The following is an 8,107-nucleotide window of genomic DNA, read 5'->3' as shown; positions in this document are numbered from 1 at the left end:
CATTCTAGCTCCTGGCCAGACTCTTCACCCCCAGCCCTGTGCTTGGTCCACTCCCACCCTCAGCTCAGTGCAGAGAGAGGAAGAGAATGGGCCAGAACCAGGGAGAAGGCAGGTAGCCACTATATGTGGGCAGGGCCGGGACCCCAGACTGGCAGCGGGCTGCGCGAGTCTGGCAGCCAGGATCCCGGCTGGCAGGAGTTGGCGGATGGAACCCCTGAGCAGCAATGGGTTGAGCAGTGGTCTGGGGACCTAGCCACTGGCCCCTGCTGGTCTGGGATTCTGGCTGCCGGACCCTTGCCAGCCAGGGTCTCGGCCACAGGCCCTGCTCAGCCCTCTGCTGGCCGAGGTGAACAGAACCCCAGACCAGCAGCTGAGCAGGCCGGCGGCATAAGATCAACATTTTAATTTAATTTTAAAAGAAGTTTCTTAAACATTTTGAAAACCTTGTTTATTTTACAATACAAAAATAGTTTAGTTATATAATATATAGAGTTATAGAGAGACCTAAAAAACATTAAAATGTATTACCGGCACGCGAAACCTTACATTAGAGTGAATAAATGAAGACTTGGCACAGCACTTCTGAAAGGTTGCCAACCCCTGTTATAGACTAACAGACATATTGGAGCATGAGCTTTCGTGGGTGAATACCCACTTCATCAGATGCATGTTCTCTAAAACATGCATGCATGTTTTACTAGTCTGCACCCATTTGGTAGGACATGTTTGTGGGGTTTGTATTCCCTGCCTCTCAATGGGTGGACAGGGAGTAGGAGGAGAGAGGCAAGGAATAGGCAGAGCCTTGACTCTCTCCACTCCCAGAACACTAGCCAATACAAAGGGGAAAGTAATTTGCTTTGCCAAGAGCCTTAGCAGCATAAAGGAAGGACGAAGAAGAGATTTGTGACTTTAACAGCAATGATTCCATTCCTGGGCTGCTATGCCCTGCCCCTTCCTATGGGCTCAGAGCAATGTCTAAGAGTTAGTCTGAATTAGTATGCACCCACTGATTCCCAAGGTAGTATGAACTCAATATATACAAATTAAAAAAAAGCTGTTAGAGCTCTATGAAAGTAGTAATGGTCTGTGTTCATCTCCAGCTGTGAAAGCACAGCTGTGTGCCTGCCAGACTTGCCTTTACTGTCTTCAGAAAGCAAAACATTTCTCATATGGAATATTACAAATTGATGAGAAAAGCACAAGTAGCTAATAAATAAGTAATTTACATTTAAATTCTTTACTATACTATCCATTGAAACCAAGAAATCTTTGAGGATAAATAAGAAAAAAAGTATTAGATACATTTAAAAAGAAGAAAATAAATTTCAGCTTTCATATTGCCACATAAGATAGAAGAAAGACCCTGATACACACTTTCTATATTCAAAATTAATTTGCTTTGTTCGTTCACCTCTGGTACAGAGTGCCAACAAAGAGTTATTCTTGATACTGGTTATCTAAACACTATCTCGAATCAATTTTCAGGTTTCTATTACAAGGATTCTAGTGCACTCATTTTTTGCTTGCAAAATAGAGGAGAGGGCTGATAATATAGATGTCTTTGGAATTAATATGTGCTAATTATGTTAAATGTTTACACTATATAGTATCTACCACTGTAAACTGTTTTCTTACAATTTCCAACTTAATCAGATTATTCCCATACATCGTTATAACTCGTACTGGACAAAAAAGGATGAGCAATAATTACCAAAATGGTAAATATAAAGTACTTCAAGTAGCTTAAAATAGGAATTCACACTTCCTTATAACTGAAGTAATTTTCTGAAACCTGTTCAAAAAATTAAGTGACAGAATACTAAAGGTCTTTGCGGGTGTGTGTGGAAATCATACACTTCTACATAATAAACATTTAAAGTAAGCACAGTCAAGAGGCTTTAAAGTACTTCAAAAAATAGATCCTTTTTGAAGTTCTTGTATTGTCTCACAGATATAACAGTATCCCTACACTATCTTTTCAAAATGCTCCACTATCAATAGTAATGTAAACAGAGGTGACATATTATTGCAATAACGCATCAATATGAAAACTTCAAGTAAAGGTTATTTTAAGAAAACAATGCTTATAAAACAAAGAAAGCAAGTGAAAAGATAGAGCTACTCTCTAATGTTTTATGAAGCATATTTTTTTTTATTCTGCATACACTGAAAAATTTACTTTCTCAACAAATGTTTTGCATTTTCATGACTTGTGTTTAGGCAGATGAAGAAATTAGATGTGGGCAGGATGTATAGTGCCATTCACCTACGAAATCATGACTGCAGTAGTATTTGTGTGCATTGGGTGTGCAGTATCAGGCTACTGGATCAGTGATTTCAAATGTAACTGGACTATAAGGAAAAAAATCTTATTTTTTTTGTTATTTAAAAATGTTAGTATTTTGGAACTAATTTCTGTTTTAAATTTAAACATTTCACTAACAAGTGGCCTAAGAGAAAATATTAACAAATACATTAAAAGCTGAATAAATCAAGAGGACTCCAAATAAATAACAGCATCAAAACACTCAGAGTAAATCACATTAGACAACGAGTAACCTAGGCACTATACTTGTATAAAAATCAGTCCTTTCTGCAGAACTTACATCACATATCTCTTCAAAGTATTATGCCTTTCATCAAAGACATCTTCAGCTATAAATATACCCTGCCCAGCTTCCTATCTGCTTGATCAGAAAAAGTCTCCATTACTGCATTAATGAATGGCGTGGGTTTAGAAGCAGCAATACATATTCTTTATATTACACTTTATTCTGTTATTACTCATCGTATCATCAGCACTAATGAAAGTGCTTTCTCAGTCGACTTGTTAGATGGTAGAAAAAATCCTGATGGCTAGGAGGATTAAAGTAGGGCATATTTTTCATTTGAACAGCAAATGAATGGCCAATATTTCTTATATGGTTATTATGATAGATATATTTATGCTTCTACATGATATAGACAGATAATTTATCATAGCATAAGCAGGTGTGTCATATGCAGAATTCTCAAGCTCAGAGACCCAACTAAAGGTACACCTACATTACATGCCGCCAAAAGAAGTGTGCAGAGTACACATACTATATACACCCATATCACGGGTATAAATGGCTGTGTAGCTGGTGAGGAACTGTTTAGGTGAGTAGAGTAAAGATACACCTGAACGCTGTGAGTATGTACCCATCATGGGGTGCTCCACTCACCACTTATCTGACACCTCCTCGTGATCTCAAGCACTAATCCCTAGTGGTCAATGCCCCATTCTGCAGTTTGCACACCATCGCTCCATGTCTCTCTCTCTGGTCTGCAGTCCCTCTCTCACTCCCATAAGCTGTCCTCCTGTGACTCAGCCCTCCAGCCAGGTCACTATAGTGGTTTTGCCTTCCAGGGAGGAGTGCATCAAGGTTCTTGCTCTCCAGCAGTCTCAGGCAGTTTTCTGCTTCACTGCCTCATAGTGCCACTCCCACAGTGGCTTGCAGGGGAGCCCAGGCCTACCCTCCACTCCGGGTTCTGGCTCAGAACCCCTCAACACAGCAGCCAAGGTTTGTTCCTTGCACCTTGCTGCCTTTTCCTGAGCCACTTCCATACCTCCTAGCCTTCTCCACTCCTGTGGGTTTGCCAGTCTCTTCCCTCCCTCCTTCCAGGGAGTAAGTTTAGGAAACTCATCACTGTGACCTCCAAACACTCCACCCACTTCCCAGGGAGTGACTGCAGCCTTTCCCAGCTGCTGCTTCTGTTGCCAGCCTCCTGGCTTTTGTAGAAGCCCCACCTGTTCATCACAGATGAGCTTCTTTCTAATTAGCTGCCTCAAGCCTAAAGCTCTCATTTCCAGCCAAATTAGCTGATTGAGCCCACCTAACCTAATTCAGCTCTTACAGGGCTAGTGTGGGGAACACACCACCTCACAGTACCCTACATGACTCTCTGCAGTATTGTCCTCTATCTAAATGGCTATTTTTAGCAGTGTAGCATCCTGCTGCCTTCCTGCTGCTAGTGCATTTCCCTGCAGAGTGTGTGCAGTGTACACATAGCCTGAGAGACATTCATCCCCTTTGGCCATAAAAGAAGAAAAGAGGTTGTTGCTGGGCCCCAATTCTGCTGCCTTGTCCGCTGAAGAAAAACAGACTGCCCAGGTGATGGGCCATCATGTATTGAGGAAACCAGAACCATGCCCTACTGGGGTGGGAAAAAAAATCTAGTCCCTGTTCTACAAATAATTTTTGCCAATCAGGTCATTAAAGGTTAGACTAACATTCCAACCAATAGCTTCTTTCCTTTGGTTACTATTTCATTTCATTCCCACAAGATTTGATTCACTCAACTCCAGATCATTTCCAACCAAGCCACAGGTTTCTTGCTAATTGGATAACAACAATATAATGGAGTCATTTGAAACTTAAATCTCAATTCAGTTGCATGATGAAAAAGCAAATTCAATCCTCATATAATCAGATAACAGTTTCATAGATATTAAGAACAAAAAGGCCATTATGACATCTACTCTGACCCCTTGTATAACACAGCAACTAATAAACAAGAAGATTTAAGAAAGAAGAACTTTTTCTAAAGGGTCAGCAACAAATTAGCCTTATATATACCAACCATTGAGTATAACTGACAATGGTTCAGGATGTACATATCTCTACATTCCAGTACCATAAAGGTATTAATAAACTGGATTTAATTTACAGAAGAGTTGCTAAACTCAGTAGAATTGTTTGAAGAACTGACATAAAGAAAGATTTGGACGTGGATTAGAGCTGGTCAAAAATGGGAAATTTTTGCACAAAACTTTGCACAGTGGCAGTATCATAACCAATGAAGTTAATCTGAGGTATGATTATTGCTAGTTGAAAAATTCACTCATCTGTAAAGTGTATAGGTTGAATAGAGTAATGTATTGGCTGAATGATGATGATACAAGTAAAGAATAACAGTTTACAAGTGTTTCAAACCCACAATAGGGGAAATTGTTTAACACAGCCCAAGTGAGCGTACTTATTAAAAGAAAGAATAGAAGTCAGAAAAGGAAAATTCATGCTGGATAACTGAATCTATGTCTTAATGTCATGGTCTATTAGACTGGGGGGAAATCTCCAGGAGGAATTAATAGAAACTTTATTGGTTGGGTTATTTAAATGTAGAATGAAGAAAGCTTTTTGGAATATACTAAAGGGAATAATCTTGCATTGCTGGAGAACAGAACTAGAGCTGAGCAAATCATATGTAATTAATATATTGTAATGTATTAATTTTGCCTCTTCCCTGTTCTTTAAATGGTCCACACAATGACCTGAAAAATTCTCAGATTTGATATGAAATATTATTGATGAATTTCTTCAGCATATAATTTTTCATAGAAAACAAGCTGTCAGAGAAATTCCTGATTTGTGCTATTTTTTTAAGAAGTCACTTGGTATTGTTTCCACTCCCTGATTGAATGACTCCTAGTAAATAGCCAAAATAATGCAAACTGAAAATTGAAAATGGTACAGTGACACATCATTCAAAATTTACATTCAGCCAACATTCAAACATTAGAGATATGGCTATCCAGGGGTATTCCATGCTGGTAAAACTTGAGCACAGCAACATTCACAGAACGTGAGTAAAGAGTCGCTAATGTAGCTGAACAAATTTTCACTTTCAAAATCAAATGAATACTTACAGTGAAACATTCCACTGTTCCTTCCACTTTCAAATGAGCTGACAAGCCTTTCCTATCTCACATTCCTATTATTCGATGAGTGGACAGTTTATCTGAGGGTATGTCTACACTGCACCTGGTTGCATGCTTCCCAGAACTAGGAGACAGATACACACTAGCTCTGCTGGAGCTAGTGTGCTAAAACTAGAAGTGTGGTTGCAGTAGCTTGGGCTAGCTGCCCAAATGGACACCCTGGAAGTTGAGCGTGATTATACTGGGATGGCTAGCTTGAGTCACTGCAGCCACACTACTATTTTTGGCATGTTAGCTCCAACAGAGGAAGCAGATACCTGTCTACCCACTCCTAGCTGCAGTGTAGACATATCCTGACATATACGATCCTCTTTAAGTGATTCACAGGCCCTGATCTTGTAACATTGACCCACGTGGGAGTTCAGGAATCACAAAGATGCTGGGTTGTAATGGAGCTCATTACAGAAAAAAGGCCTTAGACATGAATAGATTAAAATGAGTGGCTACAGAAGTTCAGGATTCACATGTAAAGTTAAAATAAATGGTATTTTTTCCTCTTTTTTAATCATACAACAGCCATTTTGACAAAAAATATGGTGGTAAATTATAGAAAGTGGAGAATTCAATTTACTAGAGCTTGAAAATTAAATTGTGTGTTTCTTGCAGAAGCAATGACACATCAAATGTGGAACTTTTATCATCCAAGTTTCTGTAGTCTTGCAGTGACTTTAACCTCATTGTTTTATATGTGTAACATTTTGCATAGTGCTATCCATAATGTCTGCATTGCTTTCTGCCTTGAAAAGATATATTCAATCAGCTTAATATGCTATTTGATATGGCGAGGCAGCCTCCCTATTAAATAAGGCCATTTGGAGGGGTTTAATACGTGTCTTTATCACTTGATGTCTAGTTCTTCATTGCACACTGTATTTCTTAGTGCACATTACCTCAGTATTGATGTAAACTTGAAACAAAGGCTATAGTAACTTAAATAAAAGGCACACAACATAGTGATTACACTTGTCTTGAGACAGAACACTATACCTAACCTAATTAAGTATGCTTGTCTTATGTGGTGACACTTTCTGAGGCATAGTCAACAATACTGTATGTAAGAGTGCATCCCCAGACAGACAAACATAAGTGCTTATGGTTTGGGTTTCAGCTTTGGCATTCTGAAATGCTGAGAACGTTACTTGAAACCATTTGGTGATCTATAGTATTTAGTCAGCCTAGCTGCCTCATGTATGTAGTAATTTGCATAATATTGTTCATTATGCACAGCACTAATTTTTCTTTCAGTAGAAAGCAATGACTTTTTTATGACCTACACAGCAGGGATATAGACACAACTTCATCTTCGGGTTTTTGTTGTTGTTGTTGTTGTTTTAGAGACGAGTTTAGCTACAACAATAACAGAAGCGGTGCCATTATAATGTAATATTTAAATTCCTGTCGTCATTTTTATAGATGTCATAAAACAAATAAAATAAAGAGGGTGCCTGATATGTCCCAAAAAAATTCTGGTGTTTTGTGGCTCCTATTGTTATTGATTGAAAGTATGCAGATACACTGCCTTTAAAAATCATCTCAGAAACTCCTCACAATGGGTAGATTAGTAACAGACTAGAAGGTGGTAGGTGTGAGGAGAAAGGACGTGCAGACTCACATCACAGAGAGAAACTTTTTAAAATAAAGGGTCTTCATAATTTTATAGGTCTCCACATAGGTATTTAGGCTTCACAGAAATCAATTTTTATTTTATCATCATTTTGATGGATAATATAGATGTTTATTTTAATTTTTTTATTTGTGTCTATTTAAATTTTTGCAGTTGAGGGAGACTATGAGGGGGCTCAGACAATAATTATTTAATGACTATAAACATTGAGATTCAAAAAGTTAAAGCTTTATAATGATTAAAACACAAATTGTTAACATCACATGTCAAAATATATAAATTACATATTGTTAAATCAAACTCTAATAAGTACTCAAACAGCATTTTTCTTACTTTGCCTCTCTATAAATTCTGTTTACTAATGATGGAAATATTTTTTCCCATCAGTTTCTGTGCATACAGAGAAATTGATGTCCACCATTATTTACTGATGAAAATGCAGTCCCTCCAAGCTCCCAAAGGGACACGTGTTTTCCAAAAAGTTTGCCAAAAAACTGACTCGATCAAAAATATCTGTTTTTGACCAGCTCCAATAATGTCTCTAGGGCTACTAAAAGTAGCATATTACTACCAGTCCTTCCCACAGCTTCAGAATAGATGTAGCATGGACTCCCTACTGTTCTGCCCTGATGCCTGCATATGGCTTTACCCTATTCACACACTGTAGCAGAGTGGACCCCTGCTCCTGCCCTGAAGGGGTTAAAAACAGCCCTGGGAAGGGGCTGTGGCTGGAGAAAGCA

General features: G+C 38.6%; 1 protein-coding gene and 1 pseudogene across 1 annotated transcript in view; one reads left to right on the top strand and one right to left on the bottom strand.

The window, feature by feature from the left end:
* Nucleotides 1–8,107, bottom strand: part of DPP10 (dipeptidyl peptidase like 10) — a 442,364-nt gene that overhangs the window by 252,575 nt on the left and 181,682 nt on the right. The gene's annotated exons all lie outside the window — the stretch shown is intronic.
* On the top strand, nucleotides 4,793–4,969 carry LOC116821462 (U4 spliceosomal RNA; annotated as a pseudogene).

The sequence above is a fragment of the Chelonoidis abingdonii genome, chromosome 10 (genome assembly GCF_003597395.2).
Source record: "Chelonoidis abingdonii isolate Lonesome George chromosome 10, CheloAbing_2.0, whole genome shotgun sequence".
Classification (NCBI taxonomy): domain Eukaryota; kingdom Metazoa; phylum Chordata; order Testudines; family Testudinidae; genus Chelonoidis; species Chelonoidis abingdonii.
Note: the sequence above shows the minus strand (reverse complement) of the source record. Positions and strands in the feature narration are given on the sequence as shown.